Source organism: Tachyglossus aculeatus, chromosome 11 (genome assembly GCF_015852505.1).
Source record: "Tachyglossus aculeatus isolate mTacAcu1 chromosome 11, mTacAcu1.pri, whole genome shotgun sequence".
In the NCBI taxonomy this organism is placed as follows: domain Eukaryota; kingdom Metazoa; phylum Chordata; class Mammalia; order Monotremata; family Tachyglossidae; genus Tachyglossus; species Tachyglossus aculeatus.
In genome coordinates this window covers 51,109,065-51,128,956 of record NC_052076.1, presented here as the reverse complement: position 1 = coordinate 51,128,956, position 19,892 = coordinate 51,109,065, and the positions used below count along the sequence as shown (strand labels likewise).

Below are 19,892 nucleotides of genomic sequence, written 5' to 3'. Positions count from 1 at the left end.
TCTCTCATCCCAATGGTGATTTGCAATCTCTCACTTCTCTCTCAAACAGCCCCTTCTATCAGTCAATGGTATTTACTGAGTGCTCACTGTGTGCAGAGCACTGTACTAAGTGTTTGGGAGAGTATATCAGAGTTGGTAGACATGTTGCCTGCCCACGGTGAGCCTACTGTTTAGAGACAACTTACAATCCATTGCTTCCAAGTTTCCCTTATCCTTGTCATCACTGACCCATGTCCCTTCAGGGATGCTTGATCTCACAATCCTTTGGTAAATCCTATCCCTAATTTCCCACCACTCCAAATACCCCCATCCGTTTGCTCTTCTGCTACCAGACTGTGCAGAGTAAGGATACAGTTCAATCTTCCACATATTCATTTCTATGCTAATGACAAATAATATAGAGCAATTAGCATGATGGCAATAAGAAATCACTCCTTTTCTGCTACTAGAAGGGTTTGGGGGTGAATTAACTCATTGTCCCCCATTAAAAGATCAATGTCTAAGCAATTACTCAGGGAAAATCCAAGATTAGGCATGCGCTTCCTTACTTGAACACATGAAATGAACACAGGAGACCAGCTAGAGATAAAGTTATTTTGTTCATATTCTTGATCCCAATCACTCCCCATAAGGGCCTATTATGTTAAAAGTGATGTAATATGAACCAAATGATCCCAATGAACGCCCCCTCCTTCGTCCATGACCAAGGAAAGCAAGGTGGAAACTTTTTCCAATTGAATTTTTTATTATTGATTGATTGATAACCTGCTTTTCGCAAAGGCTGAATGCACTCTGCTAATTACTTCTTCTGGGAATCGCTTTGCTTTGCCGTTCTGGGGTGGAATGTAGCAGTACAATGGAAGAGAATTTGAACCACATCAAATGGCCTTCATGTCAATACCACTTCCTCCTTTAGAGTAACAACTTAAGGTTTGCTAAAGGCCTCCCATCAAGTCCTGGCCCAGCCCGGTGCTGCTCAGTTCACCGAGTTTAATTCAATTACAGCCAGGAGTAAGGTGGGAATCATGAAAAATATCACAAGGCCCGACTCAGAGATGGCTCTTTTTGACTACCTTAGCTGCCTTAGCTAATCCACCCTCAGAACTTCAACCAATGATGAGATGACCATGTGAAAACACTTCTATCCAATTAAAAGCTGGCTCTTCCTCCACCAGTACTCTTTTTCTTGGCAGGTTTGCAATGAAACCAGTGAGCTGATATAAGAGTGAAAGGCTGAGGTGATATAGAGGTGACAAGCTCTATGAACATGTATTGCCACCAAACAATGAATCCTTTAGTTTGATAGGACTTCACATTAATGATCTTAACCAGAAGGTCCAGATCGCATACTCCTATATCAATTCCACTGGCCACTGAGTATTTTCGGAAAAGCTTTTTAGGAAAGTCATTTTTCAGCAAGCATACAGTAGCAGCGTGGCTTAGTGGAAAGAGCCCAGGCTTGGGAGTCAGAGGTTGTGGGTTCTAATCCCGGCTCCGCCACTTGTCAGCTGTGTGGCTTTGGGCAAGTCACTTCACTTCTCTGTGCCTCAGTTCCCTCATCTGTAAAATGGGGATTAAGACTGTCAGCCCCATGTGGGACAACCAGATAACCTTGTATCTATCCCAGTGCCTAGAACAGTGTTCGGCACATAGTAAGCGCTTAACAAATACCATCATTATTATTATTATTACTCAGTTACACGTATGAGAGACTGAACAGGTTCTAGCAAAGCCTAAATGGATGAAGAGTACCCAGAGTTGGTACTCTTTGCTCTGATAGATTGTTGGAAAAATTGAGAATGCAGCATTAAAGAAGAAAGGGAAAAGACTTACACAAATGTTGTGTTTCAGTTCAAATCAAGATATTTACTTTTTTTAAAAAAATGTCATTCGTTAAGCACTTACTATGTGCCAGGCACTATACTAAGTGCTGGGGTAGATGCAAGATAATCAGGTTGGACAAAGTCCCTGCCCCACATGGGGCTCACAGTCTTCATCCCCATTTTACAGATGAGGTAACTGAGGCACAGATAAGTTAAGTGACTTGACAAAGGTCACACAGCAGGCAAGTAAAACAGGGATTAGAACGCAGGTCCTCTGACTCCCATGCCTGGGCTCTTTCCACTAGAAAGAGCCTGTTTCTCAATGAAATCCTGGAGTATATGTAGGCTTTTTTCAAAAAGCACAAGCAGTGAGATGAAGCAGCATGAGCCTAGGAGTCAGAAGAACCTGGGTTTTAATCTTGGTTCTGCTGTGTGACCTTGGGCAAGTCATTTAACTTCTCTGGGCCTTGGTTACCTCATTTCTAAAATGGGGATTAAGAGAGTTAGCCCTCTGTGGGACAGGACTGTGTCCAACCTGGATTAACTTGTATCTACCCCAGCGCTTAGAGCAGTGCTTGGCACACAGTAAGAGTTTAACAAGTACCATAATCATCATCATCATCACAAGGTCCTGTTCATTACATTACAGCCCTTCTCTTCACCACACTCCAATAATCGAAGATATAAACTCCATTCTAGAAATGGAAAAACTGAGCCCAGAGGTGTGAGGGAAGGAAGAAGATGGGAACAAGTCAGTGTATACCCATGAGATGGCAAAGCAGCAGCCCAAAGAAATGAAATTTTTTTCAAAATTCTCTGTGCTCTGCATATGGCAAGTGCTCAAAAATACCATTTATTGATTGACGGATTGTTTCGCCCATTTCTGTGGAAAGCAATGTGGGTTAGTTGAAAGGGCATGGATCTGGAGTCAGGGGATTTAGCTCCAGATCTATTTCTGCCACTTGCCTTCTGGGTGATCTTGGGCAAGTCACCTAACCTCTCTTTCCTCATTTAAAACATGGGGTTAATAACGCCTTCCTCTACCTCACAGGAATGCTGTGAGGATAGAATGATATCATTGATACAAAAGCACTTTGGAAAAATAAAAGTGCAATAGAAACACAAGCAACTATTTTGCCAATTTATTCACTGTACCTCTAACTCATCTATCTCACCACTGATTCCTTGCCCATGTCCTCCCTCTGACTTGTAACTCCCTTCCCCTCCATATATGACAGGCCACCATCCTCCCCTATTACAATTACATCTCCTACAAGAGGTCTTCACCAACTGCTCCCTCTTTTCCCCTACTTCCTCTCATTCATTTATTCAACTGCATTTATTGTGCACTTACTGTGTGCAGAGCACTGTACTGAGCCCTTAGGAGAGTACAAAGTAACTGAGTTGGTGGACACATTCCCTGCCCACAAGGAGCCTACAGTCTAGAGGAGGTCTCTTCCTTCAGAGTTGCCTAGGCGCTTGGATCTGTACCCTTTACACACTTGATATCCACCTCACCTTCAGCCCCACAGCACTTATGTACATATCCATAATTTATAGTATTGTCCACTTCACCCTCTAGACTGTAAGCTTCTTGTGGGCAGGGGATGTGTCCACCAACTCCGTTAAATGTAACTCTCCTATGTGCTTAGTACAGTGCTCTGCACACTGTAAGCACTCAGTAAATGCCATTGATAGATTGAGTAATCATACTCAGTTTAATATTTTAAATATCAGCAATAACAATACAGCCTAGTCCAGTGGTTAGCATATGACAGTAAAAAGTAAGGGGACCTGCACTCTAGCCCTTATCTGCTGAGGCACCTTGGGACAAATCACGGCTTTTGGAAAGTCCCGTGAATCCCATCCAGAAAGGTACACACCAATTCAGTGTTATTATAAGTCGTTACCGACTTTCCTTCACCATTGGTAGCACACTACCGATCCATTAGCTGAGGTCAAAGTTCTCCCATAAGGTCCGCCTTTCAAAAGAAACAGGTTTTTCTCCCTGAATTTCAAGTTGTTCAAATTGTCATGACAGTTTCCTAGGCCTTGATTAGATTTACGATGATTGAATTGCACGCCTGTTCCTGAGACTGAAGGGAAGTAGAACTGGTGGAAGGGAGAAAGAAAGACGGTACTTTGTTTCTACAATATTTTCAAAATATTAAATCAGCTTTCAGATGCAATGACAAAACCATCCCTGAAGGAGGCCAAGGGGCCCGAAGCATGTCTTTTCATCCAAAACCTGATTAAGAATTTTTTAAATCTCATAAAAATGAAGTGAATTAAGACTTTTTCCCTTCAGTCTAGGAAGAAGGAGGGCAGTCCAGTCATTGTAAGTCTAATGAAATGCAGGTTTATTTAATTCATAGAACCTTAGTGTTTTCTTGACATCCAGCTGGATTTGAGTGCTTGGAAGGGCATATAGTATTCCTGAGAATGGATTCTGAGAACCACTCTATGACCTTACCCCAGTGTTGCAAGAATCTCGGTGGAAGAGAAGCCTTATTCCAGTTGGCCTACCTAACCTCCAAAGTCATTTCATGTTTTGAAATGACTGTTTGATAGGGAGGATTTTCCACTTATGTGGTTGGAAATGAACCTTATAGACAGAGATGCCTGAAGAGCAGGAATTTCCTGAATTCCCAAATGCCTATCAATGTCTGCTTAATAGAATCTGCCATGTTTAGAAAGAGACCAAGCTGTGCAGAGGGAACACAGCCTTCCTCAGCCCCATAGCACGTATGCACATGTCTGTAATTTAATTTATTTATTTACACTGATATCTGTCTCCCCCTTTAGACTGTAAGCTCGTGGTGGGCAGGGAATGTGTCTACAAACTTGTGATTATTGTACTGTTTCAAGTGCTCATTATAGGGGTCTGCACAGAATAAGTGCTCAGTAAATAGGAGTGATTAAGTGGCAAAGCTGAAAGGCTAGAGGCAGGAGGTTCTAGATGCTCAGTCCAATAGACTAAATCAGAAGACTGTATCTCTGTATTATCTTAGAGGCTGTAGGGAATCAACATCTCTATAACCACCTTGATTTTCCACTTTTTCAAAAATGAAATACTCTGGGTTCCACCAGTCTGTGGTTTGTCTGCTGTAGTTTTAGTAAACTCTAGCTGGAGTTGCTGTCCCTATGAGTTAGAGCATTCCATACTACTTGGAGGTAGGGTCCACTGACCTCTGACCAAAGCTGTGTTCTGCAGATAGTGTCAGAAACAGAACAATTACCAAAGAGGGTCGAGAAAATCAAACAGAAGCAGAGCAAAGAAAGGGAAAGAACAGATCCAGTTTTCAGTCCTACCGCTTGAATTTACCACTGTGTCAATAAGAGGTGATAAATCAAGAGAGAGATTTACTGATTAAAATTACAGACTCCTACGGGAAACTGTATAAGCAGCTTTAAGAACAAAGCCTGAGTGGACTGAACAGAACTAGAGCCCTCCTAGTCATAGGTGGGCAGCTCTGCCTTCATCCAACTTTGTGACCCAAGACTGCAAAGAGAGCAAGTTGCTTGACTCAACTCAGCTTTTACCAATACACAGACCCCAAATATTTGTAAAAAAAAATGTAGAGAGAAGCAGTGGGAAGACGGGTAACCCTAGAAATCAGATCAATTCAAATGGAATACTCTTCCTACATCCTTATTTTTTTCCATTAGTCTTGAGTCTTGTTGAGAGCTACAGTAAGTCGTAGATCTCCCTAAGGTCAAGAGTCATTCTTTGGCCCATGATTGGGAATGTGCCCGTTTATTGTTATATTGTACTCTCTCAAGTGCTCAGTGCAGTGCTTTTCACACGGTGAGCACTCAATAAATACGACTGATTGAATAAATGATTCTAAAGCTGAGGAGAGAAGATGGGAGATATGGGGAGATAGAACTCCCAAGTCCAAGGCAAATGGAGACTTCTCTCTGGCCTCTGCCATTCCATCATCCCAACCGCCTTTGGCTGGGATCCCTGGGGGGAACCGTAGAACTGACACTCTGATGATGCCTCCTAATGGAGGCATTAATTACACCCCATTCCATCTTCACACATATCATTGTGATTTGTCACATGCCGGGTATTCACCTCAATTTTCTTATTGGGTCAGAATAGAACCGTACTGCTATTTCAGGGAGCCTGTAGAGGACTCTGTTAGTATGTAGTCCAATCCTCTGTGGCTGTAAATTTTCTTTTAGCTAACGATAGCTGACATTAGTAATGCAATCACCCCAAACTGACTGCCTGATAGGGGGAGAGGCCCTGCTGTATGTCTATTAATGGAATGGTTCATGTACAGGAATATGCTTACTGTTACTCTTGGCTCTGTTTCCCATGGATGTTCCCAGTGCTAAATTCTGCCCTAATAGTCTTGCATATAATTCCTTCTGAAGTCAACGGCTAACATCCCATCCTCCCCCACTCCCAGTTGCTGATATGCAGCTCCAATTGACTTGAGGTGGGATCATGTGATGTATCCAAAGACTAAAGGTGTCCAAGGCTTGTTAAAAGGCTTGCCTACTCCTATCCTGAACGGTAATACAACGGGAGGCAGGCATGTCTTGAGGTTTGATTTCTGTGACCTTTTCCCTAGGTGCTGTGAAGAGGAGGAAATGAAGAAAATCCCAAAAAAGCATTTAGAAGTTCATACTTTGGTTTTTAAAAGGCAGCTGTGAATAATAAAATTCCTATACAATTAACCTGGCTCCTCCCATGTTCTTTTGTAACTGGGTAACTGTGAAATGAGGTGAGGGTTGCTTTGTTATGCTTTTTTCCTCATGGAGGAGTCCATCAAGTCTATCCCTGTCGGAGAACACTCCTTGGCTGGACTGCATCAGGGAGCCCATCTCATTCCCTCGGCCTCCAGAGATTGTTGATGTTACAGCTCAGACGTCACACGCTGTCTTAAGTTCTGGAAAACACTGTGGCTTTTTTTTTAAAGGAAGTTATGTTTATAGCTGCTGCGCATGACTGCTCTTCTGCCCTTCTGAGTTTCCTCTGAATAGTTTCCAATATGTGCATTTATCTCTGGATGAAAATACATCTTTGAAACATGGAGAAACTAATTACGGTTTCACGAGATGGGAAACGGGCTATTGAAAGCCACGGGGGCGCTCCGATCATTTTCTTCCTTCTTAGAGACCCAGCCTTGCCCTGTAATACCATGGCCTGAAGCCCTTGAAATTGAAAACAGTTGTGAGACTGGCAACAGTACAGAGCTTGTGCCAGAACGTGAGCCCTTGAGGAGAGGAGCCCCAGGGAGGCAGTTCGTGTGTGTGTAGAGAAAATGAGGGTGGTGTTTTATGTTTTTGTGTTTAACACTTCAGCAAGTTCTTGTCTTGCTCTTTTTCTTTTAGGGCAGAATGCAGGCTGTTCTGGGGGCCTAGGATCTGTGCCTGTCAAAGGAAAGGTCTTAAGCAGCCTCCCTTTCACACTGAAACAACTACTTCTCTCCTTCATATTTTTAGCTTCCCCTCTTTGCTGCATGTCCCTCTCCACCAGACGCTCATAGTGATTCATGCAGAAGAGCTGTGGTCGCTAAGCCCCTCCCCTGACCTTCCCGGAAGCCTCAAACCAGTTCAGAAAGAGCCTGGTTGCCTCTCTCCTCCTTCCCAAAGCGCCATGAACAGTACACTTCCAGGCTGCTCTACTCTACTGGCAAGGCTTGCTGGAGAAGCTAGGAGTTAAGCTACACTAACTTGGAAGATGATGTCAGGCAGAACTTTGAAAACGAAAAGCTGCATTTTTCATAAAAGATTTGTGTTTTGTGTCAGCTCAAAGATAAGGCTCCAGAAGTAATTTAGGGTAGTGACTTGAGGTTAGACTGGTGACCTCACCCACATAGACTCTTCAGTAAGATTTTTATAACGTGCCCTGTTTAGAAGTCAGAAGATATTTGTGCTTCATAAACTGGGGTTCAGTTCAGTTGGGGTCATCTACTTCCAATACCTGGATCTCTCCTTACACTCTTCTGAAGTGACCGCCTGGAGCTTTTCAACCATGCAGGAACTTTTTAGACTGTAGTCTAAACTTCTAGACTGTATGCTCCTTGTGGGCAGGGAATGCATCTGCCAACTCTGTTGCATTGTACTCTCCTGAGAGCTTAGAACAGTGCTTTGCACATAGTAAGTGCTTAACAAATGCTTTCATCATTATTATTATTATTACAGTGCTCTGCACATGGTAAGTACTCAATAAGTACCACTGACTGATTGATAATTTATAAATTAAGTTCCAACCTTAAGAACCCAGGGACTTGGCCAAAATAAGCTCGGCCATATCGAAGTTCAGGAAAGTTCAAGCTTGATCCTGAAAAAAAGAAATTCAGCTAAAAGTCATCATCAAATGGGTCTCCACTGACAAAGTAAAACTGAAGAAATTGCAATGGGAGTTTGGCCAATTTATCTGATTATTTCAGGCAGAGTGAGTTTCTTCCTCAATGATCTACTTATTTGCCTTAGTTCCCTGTCTTGACTTGATAACAGAAGCCAGGTCACTGACAGTAAGGAGTGAAAACAGACATCAATCGGTAAGCAGTTCCAGGCAAAATTGTATCCTCAGTAAAAGTCGGTCTGGAGGAATTCAAGGGCAGATTCAAAGATTTTTTTCTTGATCAACCCACAAAACACTCTGGAACTGTTTTCAAAGAGTGAACAAAAAGAATATTTAAAAAAATGAGCCCTTTCATTCCCAGGTAAGATCTTTGTGCCCCTTAATTTGTCTACTTCACGCTGATGTCTCTCCCTCAGTTTCTTGCCAGTTTCTCTCTGTGTCTTTCTCTTTTGTGCTTCCTTTCCCATAATTCTCTTTCCTAACCTTTCATAACATAATGAGAGAATCAATCAATCAATCAATCAATCGTATTTATTGAGCGCTTACTGTGTGCAGAGCACTGTACTAAGTAAGCGCTTGGGAAGTACAAGTTGGCAACATATAGAGACAGTCCCTACCCAACAGTGGGCTCACAGTGCCTAGTGGAAAGAGCTCAGGCTTGGGAGTCAGAAGGACCTGGCTTCTAATTCCAGTTGTACCACTTGTCTGCTGTGTGACCTTGGGCAAATCATTTAACTTCTCTGGGCCTCAGTTATGACATCTGTAAAAATGGGGATTAATACTGTGAGCCCCATATGGGACAGGGACTATGTCCAAGCTGATTTACCTGTAACCACCCCAGCGCTTAACACAGTGCTTGGCACAAAGTAAGCACTTAACAAATACCACAGCTATTATTATTATTCCATACTGTGTCCCACCTGCCTAGCTTGTATCTACCACAGCACTCAGTACAGTGCCTGGCACATAGTAAGTGCCTAAAAAACCAATAAAGATCCCCTCCCCCCCGCCGCCAAAAAAAACCTTTCTGGTCAGTCTCAGCTCCCTCAACCTTTTAAAAGGAAGATGTCCCCAAGGTCAAGAGTATTGGTCTTGATCAGAATTCATCTTTTGGGACTCTAACTCTAGAATTAGTAAGTATGAGAAACGTTAGCCAATCAGGGATTTTTTAGTGAGCAGAAAGACCCATCTTACTAAATAGGTCCTTGGTATCCTGGAAGTTCAGTTTCCTCCTAATGGGGAGCACTTGGCTCTGAATTAATAATTTAACTCTGGCTAAATGGCTTGACCCCCTAGGTTTTCCTTCTGAAAACTGTATCCTAACTGGAGAAGACTTCTCCCTGTCTCCAGAAAACATTAGCTCTTTCCTTTACTATCAAAGTTGCAGCATAAGTAAAAAATAAGGAAACAGAAACAATTCCCATTATTATCTTAAACCTCTATTCTGTAGGTATTAAATTTGGATTGAGAGGTCATCTCACTTTGAAAGCATTTCCATCTGTAGAGCTCCATCCTGTGTCTGTTAAATTAAGCCTGAGAATTCAAATTGTCTCTAACTCCAAAAATATATATAGATACTTCTGAAAGTGGAAACTATTTCAGTGCTTATAAGTAATTCTGTGGGAGTCAATGCGTTCACAGCTTCCAGGCCAGGAAGGCTGACCCTTCCCAATCTTTAAAAGGTTGTGGAAAGACTGTAAAAATCAAATCAAATAAAAATAGACTCAGCTTTTCTCGCACTAAAGATATTTGGGAAAGAAATCTCAGAATGGAAAAGTTGTGGGTGAAAAACACATACACATAGTGTATTTTCCAAAAAAAAAATTAAATTAAAAACTTCTTAGAGTGATAGTATTTATTTCACTCTCTCTCATTTCCAGCTCATTCTTATCAGAATTCTGTCAGCTCGAAAACTGACATTTTCCTGTTCCGATCTTTCCTCAGATAGAGAAGAGCGGATTTTTTTTTCTATTGGGCTGATGCAAACTGCAGATCAACCTACAGAGAGACGTCAAGGACAGTTTGGAGTCCTAATCCCTGACCTGCCTGGCCTCTTCTAACTAGCTATTGACATTGAACTTAAAAAGCTGCAATGCTGAGATGAGATAATGTCTTAGAGAGAAAGAGAAAAGGGCTAGGGTGAGGGAGGGAGAACCCTTCAGAAGTGAAAGTGCTCGTATCATGTCAGTCCAACTTCAGTTTCTTTTAAAGTTGAGACGTTGCTTGGCCTAAATGTTTAAGTCAAGGGGAATGGTTTCAGCCACTTTGCATCCTGAAGTCTTGACCCAGAAGGTGGCATCTTGGGAGATATATTTCAGTTATTTAATGTTAGCCACATGAACAATACGATTTGCCAGGATTCTGGATAATGCATCGTTTTCTACCCAGGCATGATACTAACTCTGTTGCATGATACCAACTCTGTTGTACTGTGTTCTCCCAAGCCCTTAGTATAGTGTTGTGCATACAGTAAGTGCACGATGAATACCACTAAATTGAAAATGGATCCTTTCATGTTTTACAAATAATAAGGGTCACAGCCAGTGTGACAGCAGTCTTAGAATAGGTTCTTTGATTATAACACAATAATTCCAGTGATATTCTCAACCGGGTCAAGGTTTTTAAGTACAAAAAGTCCCTCTTTGTTTCCTTTGTTTCTCCCCTTCCTTTTGTCCTTCCCCTTTCTTAGTTTTGGCTTTTGTTTATTCCCATTTGAGGATTTCATTCATTCATTCATTCAATCATATTTATTGAGTGTTTATTGTGTGCAAAGCACTGTACTAAGCGCTTGGGAGAGTACAATACAACAACAGACGTATTCCCTCCCCAAAGTGAGCTCACAGCCTAAGAGGGAGACAGACCTTAATATACATATATAAATAAATAATAGATTTATAAAAATATATACCTATGTGCTGTGGGGATGAAAGGGAGGATGAATGAAAGGAGCAAATCAGGGTGATGATGATAATAATAATAATAATAATAATGATAGCATTTATTAAGCGCTTACTATTTGCAAAGCACTGTTCTAAGCGCTGGGGAGGATACAAGGCAATCAGGTTGTCCCACGGGGGGCTCACACTCTTCATCCCCATTTTACAGATGAGGTAACTGAGGCTCAGAGAAGTTAAGTGACTTGCCCAAAGTCACACAGCTGACAATTGGTGGAGCTGGGATTTGAATCCATGACCTCTGACTCCAAAGCCTGGGTTTCCACTGAGCCACGCTGCTTCTCTAATAATGATGCAGAAAGGAGTGGGAGAGGAGGAGAGGAGGGCTTAGGGAAGGCTTTGAATTTGGGGAGAGCAATTATCTGTCTGATAGGAGGAGGGAGGGAGGGCAAGAAGTAGGATATAGGCAAGAGGTTGATGGCAAGATAGATGTGATTGAGGCACAGTGAGACGGTTAGCATTAGAGGAACAAAGTGTGTGGACTAGGTCGTAGTAGCTCTTAGAACAGTGCTTTGCACATAGTAAGCACTTAATAAATGCCATCATTATTAGTAGGAAAGTAGCAAGGTGAGGTCGGAGGGGGCAAGGTGCTTTAAAGCCAATGGCAAGGAGGAGGATCTCTCACCCCTGAAAATTATGGGTTTGACTCATTAACTGGGTGCAGTGATAAAGGAATACGATTTTCTCCAGAACTCCTGATTGTTGAACAGTTAAATGATTTTCATACCTGTTGGGATTCAGGGTTCCAGAAGTGTAGTACTATGCACCTTCTTCCATTTCCAGCATGAGCTAGGAGTTAGGATTCTGAAGGCATTTGCTACTACCAATCAAACATGGAATAAAACTTAAAACAGATAAAGTAGTGATCCTTAGGATATGATTTGGTTTAGTTTAGTTTTTTAAATCTAATTCTGGTGCTCATATTTTCCTTCTTCCCATCTAAGTCTACCGAGCTGGAGTGGCTAATAATTAGATGAGCAGAGGTGCCAGTTTAGCATGATCAATTAAAAGGAGAGAGCAGTTCTTTTTTCTCCCTTTATAGTAGTTCCCGTGTCCACTAGGCCAAGCCTTTGGGAATTTAGAAGGTTGGCCAAAGGCACAGCACCTGACTAGATGAATATTCCCATCATTCCATATCATCACAGTGGCCAGCCATGATTTCCTTTACTTTCTTTACATCCATTAGGCCTGACAAAGCACAAGCAAACACACTAAAGGGAACAGTCATACCCTGGACTCTGGGGAATCATCTAGATGACTTAATAGGTCTTGTCCGTCTTTAATTTCCATGATTCTCTGATATGGTGGCTGCCTATAAAGGGACAGATTGATTTTTTGAGACCAACTTGTTGGTTTTGAAAGCACTTAATGAAGAAGGACGAAGGACTTAGCTCTATTCAAGCTTCCTCTTTGACCCTCCAATTTATCAGGTATCTATGCTCAGAGACCACCCATCTTACGACTTCCACCCTTAAGTGATCAGGAGGTGGCTGCTCACTTTTACTTTGTGCTCTAACAGGGCTTGCCCTCTGGTTGCAGGAGAGTCCCTTGACCTTTCTCCCTCAGTCTCCCTTCTGTTAATTATGGATTTTAATTGCTGCCAGCATTCCAAGGGGAAGGTTACATAGCTAACACTGTAAAAGGCTCTGAAGACAAACAGTGCAACGTAAATGTAAAGAACACTTTTTGATGGTTACAGAAATCTAAATCACTCTGCACTCTCAGTTTCATGGGTTAAATTGCAGCTGATGAAAACTCAAGACAGAAGTCGTGAACTGAACTATTTTATTCAGTCCAACAGGCCTATTTCCAATAAAAATAAGTCTTCAAGGCGTGTGGTGGAATTTAAAGTCGAGCAGTAAGGAGAGTGTAACAGAAGGAACCTAAAATATATACGGAAATACATATGTGCTCTATATTTATATATTTACATTGATCCACCAACTCTGTTATATCGTACTCTCCCAAGTACTAAGTACAGTGCCCTGTACAGTACTCAATAAATACAATTGATTGACTGGCTGATTGATTTATCTATCCCCCTGTGGTCAGGGAACGTCTACCAATTCTGCTGAACTGTAGTCTATCAAGCATTTAGCACAGTAAGCACTCAATAAATATCATTAATTGAGTAAGCCATTTATCCGTAGGCTACACTGAAAGACCCCTTAACTTCTGCAGCACCCAGAGAACTTAACGAATACAATAATTGTAATAATGACAATAATAATAAGCAGCAGCATGGCTTCTTTGAACGAGCATGCACTTGGGAGTCGGAGGACCTGGGTTCTGATCTTTGCTCTGCCAATTGCTTGCCATGTAACTTTGGGCAAGTCACTTAACTTCTCTGTCCCTCAGTTTACTTAACTGTAAAATGGGGATTAAATCCTACTGCCTCTTACTTAAGACTGTGAGCTCCAGTGGGATAGGGACTATGTCCAACCTGATTAACTTGTATCTAACAGTAACATCTTGTATCTAACAAGAACAGTGCTTTGTACATAGTAAGCTCTTAACAAATGCCATCATCATTATTATTATCTACCCCAGAACTTAGAACAGTGCATGACACATAGTAAGTGCTTAACAAATGCCATAATAATAATAATAATAATAATAATACAGAACAGAAACGGGACACTAATAGCTCCAGCCAGTATCTTTGCCACCTACCTAGAGAAGGGTGACTGTTTCTGCTGGGGTCCTATTTTAATTTCCTAGAGTTCCTCCCAAATGCCCTCACCCTCCATCCACCTTCCTGCTAACAAAGCAGCATCAAGGCTGCTGGGTCCCCTTTTCTCACTTCCATCATGGCTGTTCTGTTGGGACAATTTTAATACAAATGCCTAGACGGATGTTCCTAAGACAAGCCTATGTTGTCAGACAGAAAGCACAATAGTAGGGCAATCACCAAAAAGGCATTCAACTCTAACATAGCATAACATGAGATTAGAGGGCATTGCTGCACTGCCTCAGTTCAAAGAAAGTATAAAGAATATGTGTAAAATCAAGGGTCATTTTTGTATTGAAGAGGGTCATTGCTGAATTTTTGGATTTCTGCCTGGTCATGCACTGGCATGACTTGCATGTCCTGAATGCACTCCTCTGTTCTAGACCAGATAGGAGACGAAATCATTGTTTTGTTTTTATAACCTGGAAGATCAGTGCAAGAATCCTCCAGATCTGATTCCCCGCACTGGCTGAAGAGTTCCTCCAATAAGTAAACTACAGGGTCAATTGAGATGGTGTCCATTGCTTGACAAGACCACACAACCGTCCTTATGTGGTCTTCCTTAAACAACAAGAAGACCTTTGAGTCTGTTAATTGTGAAATGCTAAAGAGAACGTCTCTGAATTGACCCCGTCCAATTTTCATCACCATCATTTGCCAACTGCTCAATAGACTATCGTAGCTAGGAGCCTTTATTACTGGATCCAATATAGAACCTTTAAAATTATGAAAATAAAGCAGGCTTAGATAATGCTTCAAAACTTTCCTCGGAACTGCTTCTTCTGATGGTCCACAAGACCACCAATATTTTTTAATGGTATATGTTATGTGCTTACTTTGTTCCAGGCACTGTCCTAAGTGCTGGCACAGATATAAACTAATCAGATTGGACACAATCTGTGTCCAATGATGGAGTCTCCTGCCTCAACTGATGGACAAGCCTTGGTTCAGGCACAAAGATTCCAGGGGTGGAAACCTGCTTGAAAGATTTATTCTAGTGCTAGTCATTTGCATAGTGTTGCCCATACCCTGCCATTCCTGCCGGTTACATTCCTACTGGGGTACAGGGATGCAACAGGTGAGGGGTGGAACCCATTGCAAAGTGAATCCAAGAAGTTTATTTACAAAACAAAGAGAGGCAGTATGGCCTAGTCGATAGAGCAGGAGCTTGGGAGTCAGAAGGATCTGGGTTCTAATCCTTGCTCCACCACTTGTCTGCTGTGTGACTTTGGGCAAGTCACTTTACTTCTCTGGACCTCAGTTACCTCATCTATAAAATGGAGATTACGACTGTGAGGCTTATTTGGGATATGGACTGTGTCCATAACCTGATTATCTTGCATCTACCCCAGCACTTAGTTCAGTGCTTGGCACATAGTTAGTGCTTAACAAATGACAAAACCCCCCCAAAAACCAAAACCAAAAATGAAAAAACCAAAGTGTTGCCAAGCTCAGCTTTGTCGGACTGGACTTGGTTCAGAATGTCTGAGTGTAGGCCTCAAAGTGAATGTTGAGCTTGCATTTAAGCCAAGGAGAGCTTCTGGAACAAGAGAAGATGTCTTAAAGATAGCCTTACGTCAAACAGACAAAATTCAAAGTAAATACAGACTTAGGAATAAGGCCTTGGCCATAGATTACTCCTCAAGGAAGTGTAATAGAACTAAAAGAGCCCTGAAGCTTCACCCTGTGAAAGGGAGATGCAAAGGAGAATGACTGTATTTATGCTAGACTGTAAGCTCCCTGTGGGCAGGTAATGTGTCTACCAACTCTTGAACTCTACCTCCCAAGTGCTTAGGACAGTTCTCTTCAGGCAGTAAGCACTCAATAAATACCACTGATTCATGGATAAGAGGGCAGCGGAAACAGAGCCCTGAGACCTTGACCCACTCTCTCATCAAAATGTCTGCCCAAATGCAGCAGATTTTGTTAGTCTCACATCACCTTTATAAGTCATATAAATAGCACAGACAGAAAGCAGAAGCATTCTCATTCACAAGAGAGTGCTGCTGCAGCTGAGTGTGGACAGAGGTGACACGGAAGGGAATCCAAACGAGAAAAAGGTCTGGAGAAGGAAAAGTGAAATAGGGGAGATGTCAGCAAAGAGGGCAGTGGGGGCTGAAGAGACAGAAGGGTGAGGAGCAGGTGACAAGAGAATAAAATTGGGTGGCCAGGCTGCTTTCTTTCCTTTCAGTTTGAGAGAGGGTTTCATCACCTTTATCTCCCCATGACCCCTTCAACCGATCCCATCTCCACCAGAAAACCAGTGATGGAAAGATGCCTGCATTCCTCTCTCCCTCACCATCTGCATCCCTGCCTAACCTGATTGGCATAATTCATGGAAAAGAAGGAGAGGGAGGGAGAGAGCTTTTCCTCTTCTGGATATTTCATCAGAATTCTCTAAGCTTCATCTGTAACCTCTCTTAAAAACCAGAAAATGAAACAAGACATATTTCTGGGGCTGTCAGCAGGTAGATCCCCTGGTTTTGTGGTAAGTAATCTCTCTGGGAGGAAGTCTTTGCTCTGATGTCTGTGTTGAATGTTCTGTGGCTCCCCCCGGCCGCACCGGTGCAGGCCCAAGCGCTGGGAGAGGAGGCGGTGATGATATTGCTTCTAACAACTAGACTGAAGTGTAGCCTTAGGCTATCTTGCAAAGCCCCCTCCAAACAGCCTCTAATTAATTTTTATCCTGCCACTCCAATGAGTCCCGGGAGTGCAGCAACCAAAACAACAAAAACCTCTCATCAAGTCATTCGGAAAAAGCTTTGACGTAACGCTTCAAGATTTCAGATCTCCAAAAAGGAAACTGGTGCAGAAGCTTTGCGAGTCGATTTCTCTTCAGTTTTTCTCCCTTTCTGTCACGGTGGCAACAAGATGGGCTCTTGACCTCTGGCAAGCAGGGTGGAGACCAGCTTTCTGCTTAGGTGCTATTCCAGGGAGCGCTTTTCAGACTAGAAGAGAAATTAGCCAAATCCTCCAATGGCTGGTTTGCTACCTGGACCAATGCATGACTTTCTGGATGCCCCCAAATCTTGAATGGGAGGAGGAAGGGAACTTAATGCTGAGTCGAGGTGCAGCTTTGGTAAGCAGACAGGCTTCAGCCTCTTTGTAAAAGCCTTCTCTGGCAGAGATCGTATTGGAAACAAGGAAGAATCCCCACAGAGACATTTTAACCTTCTGAGTACAACAAAGATCTGGCATTAGAGCTTCACCCTCTGGAATCACTGCTGGCAACAACACAGCCTCTCTGTTTGCATGTCAGCGGCTTGAGGGAGTCTTTGTAGGATAGTCTCGCTCTTATTCCGAAGGGAATCGAATGGTGGAGGGAATTCTCTTTCTCACTGTACAAATGCTGACCGAATCGGAGGGGAAGGAGTGTCTTCCCTTGTTGCAATCTACTCTGGGTCTCAGAGCGTCTGCATAGAACCTGGGCCTCATTCTAAAAAGCAGATGAGCAGTGAGCACTTGGAGATTTTTATCTCATCGTCCCAGACTGCACCTCCAACCCCAGCAACTGCCTTGTGATCCCTGCTACTGGGCACAAGGAGACCATATGTGAGAGTGTGGACAGCTCAATGCGAACCATCGCTACTACGTGGAGAACGTGAGTGGCAGTAAGATACCCAAGCAATTGCTGTATGGTGACCTAAAACTGGAAAACTTAAAGCCAGGAACGAAGAAGAAACTTTTAGGACACAGTAAAACAAAACCTCAGAAAATGCTGTATCCCAGTTGAAAATTGGGAGTCAACTGCTGATGTTAGATCAGCCTGGCATATATGATCAAGAAAGGAGTGGCTCTTCCCTACAACATTTCATAACCCTCTAGACTGTAAGCTCATTGTGGGCAGGGAATGTGTTTATTGTTGTATTGTGCTCTCCCAAGCACATAGTACAGTGCTCTGCACACAGTGTGCGCTTAATAAATATAATTGAATGAATGAACAATCCTATAGCAAGACTAATTCCTTGTTGAATTGCCCCCCCCCCATTTTTCTTCAATATTCCCTTTTGATGATGATGATGATGGCATTTATTAAGCGCTTACTATGTGCAAAGCACTGTTTCAAGCACTGGAGAGGTTACAAGGTGATCAGGTTGTCCTAAGGGGGGCTCACAATCTTAATCCCCATTTTACAGATGAGGTAACTGAGACCCAGAGAAGTTAAATGACTTGCCCAAAGTCACACAGCTGACAATTGGCAGAGCCAGGGTTTGAACCCATGAACTCTGACTCCAAAGCCCATGCTCTTTCCACTGATTCACGCTGCTTCTCCTTTTCCTTTACCAGAGCCCCTCATGGGTCTATTATTATTATTGTTATTATTATTATTATTATTATTATTATTATTATTATTATATCATTTTGGTCTTCCTTTGCTCTTCACCAACCTCTTTCCATAAGCTACCTGAGAACTACCAAGTTGTTTCCTACAGTTCTTCCAAGTATTCCACTGAATTGGCAGTTGTGAGCAAGAAGCCATGCTGCTTTGAGGGATCAGGAACTATAATATAGGCTAAATTAGCTCAGTATAGCTAGTATGCTATGCTAGATATTTGGCCAGGCTCTTGGTTTTAGTCAATTCAGCATATGCAAGTACCACCCCTTTAGGTCAATAAGTGCTCAATTACGCATGAGGAAAGAAATTGGTATAGAGTTTCACCAGCAGCATGCTGGTATCATTCTGAAAGACCATAAAATAATAAATTTAAAACCAAGGTGTTTTGCATTGTCCATTCAGTCACTGTCACTGTTTTCTACTTACTGGGTCACCAACATCATTCAGGGAAGTAGTATAATAATGATGTGCTTTATTATTATTAAGTGCTTACTATTATTATATTAAGTGCTTACTATGTGCAAAGCACTGTTCTAAACGCTGGGGAGGTTGCAAAGTGATCTGGTTGTTCCACAGAGGGCTCACAGTCTTAATCCCCATTTTACAGATGAGAGAACTGAGGCCCAGAGAAGTTAAGTGACTTGCCCAAAGTCACACAGCTGACAATTGGCAGAGCCGGGATTTGAACCCATGACCTCGGACTCCAAAGCCCGTGCTCTTTCCACTGAGCCACGCTGTGCAGTAGATACATCACGGGCCTGGGAGTTGGAAGGTCAAGGGTTCTAATTCCACTCTGCCACTTGTCTGCTGTGTGGCCTTGGGCAGGTCACTTTACTTCTCTGTGCCTCATTTATCTCATCTGTAAAATGGGGATTAAGAAGATCGTGAGTTCCAAGTGGGACAGGGACTGTGTCCAAACAAATTTGCTTGTATCCATGCCAGCACTTAATTCAGTGCCTGGCACATAGTAAGCGCTTAATAAGTAACATAGTTATTATCCAGTTTCTCTAGACGTGTAGCGGACAATGGAAACTGGTTTGCCATAGAGATCTCAAAGGAAATATGGGTTCTGTAATATTCTTGAGCTCTAACTGGCTTTTTCTCAGTGTTCTCCATGATTGCTTCTAAGGACAATTTAGTTGCTCTGAAACCATAAGGCTTTGTTTCTCTCAGGGAATATCTCTTTCCAGGTCAATCCTCCTGGCAGCAGCAATTATCCAAGAAGCTTTTGTAAAGGGTGCCTTCCTAAGGTTTGAGTGCAGAAAAAAGAAGCCCCAAATTTGAAGGTCCAGTCAAAGATTTCCTTCTCTGGTTGGCCCACCAAAGTGAGCAGGCTTGTTAAGCATACTTCTTAGAGGGCAGAGTTTGTAAGGAACTAATTAAATATGAGTAAATGTGCTCTTGGATACAATTTTGTTGATAGTGGATTTATTAGAAGTTAGGCGGGAATTTGGAATGGCCCAATGAATTTCCATTTTTGTTAGAAAAAAACCCCAACACATACACCCCCTTCTCTTAACAATAGGGTTCTGTTCTTGCAAAGTGTCTATTAAGGAAAGCTCACTCTGAAGCCACAAGCAGATTCTTCCAACACCATGCCTGCTGTAGCCAAACGGATCTGTGCTGCTGGCTAAATGTTCCCGAATAGACTTTTAGCTAAAATCCATACTAAAACTCAACATGTCCAAGACTGAACTCCTTGTCTTCCCTCCCAAACCCTGCC

The 19,892-nt window shown here is 42.4% G+C and overlaps 1 long non-coding RNA gene across 1 annotated transcript in view; it reads left to right on the top strand.

The window, feature by feature from the left end:
* Positions 1–6,441, top strand: part of LOC119933983 — a 59,902-nt gene extending 53,461 nt beyond the window's left edge. Inside the window, exon 3 of the long non-coding RNA XR_005452827.1 lies at positions 6,410–6,441. This is a non-coding gene — a long non-coding RNA (uncharacterized LOC119933983). The remainder of the gene's footprint in view (positions 1–6,409) is intronic.
* Positions 6,442–19,892: the final 13,451 nt, after the last annotated feature.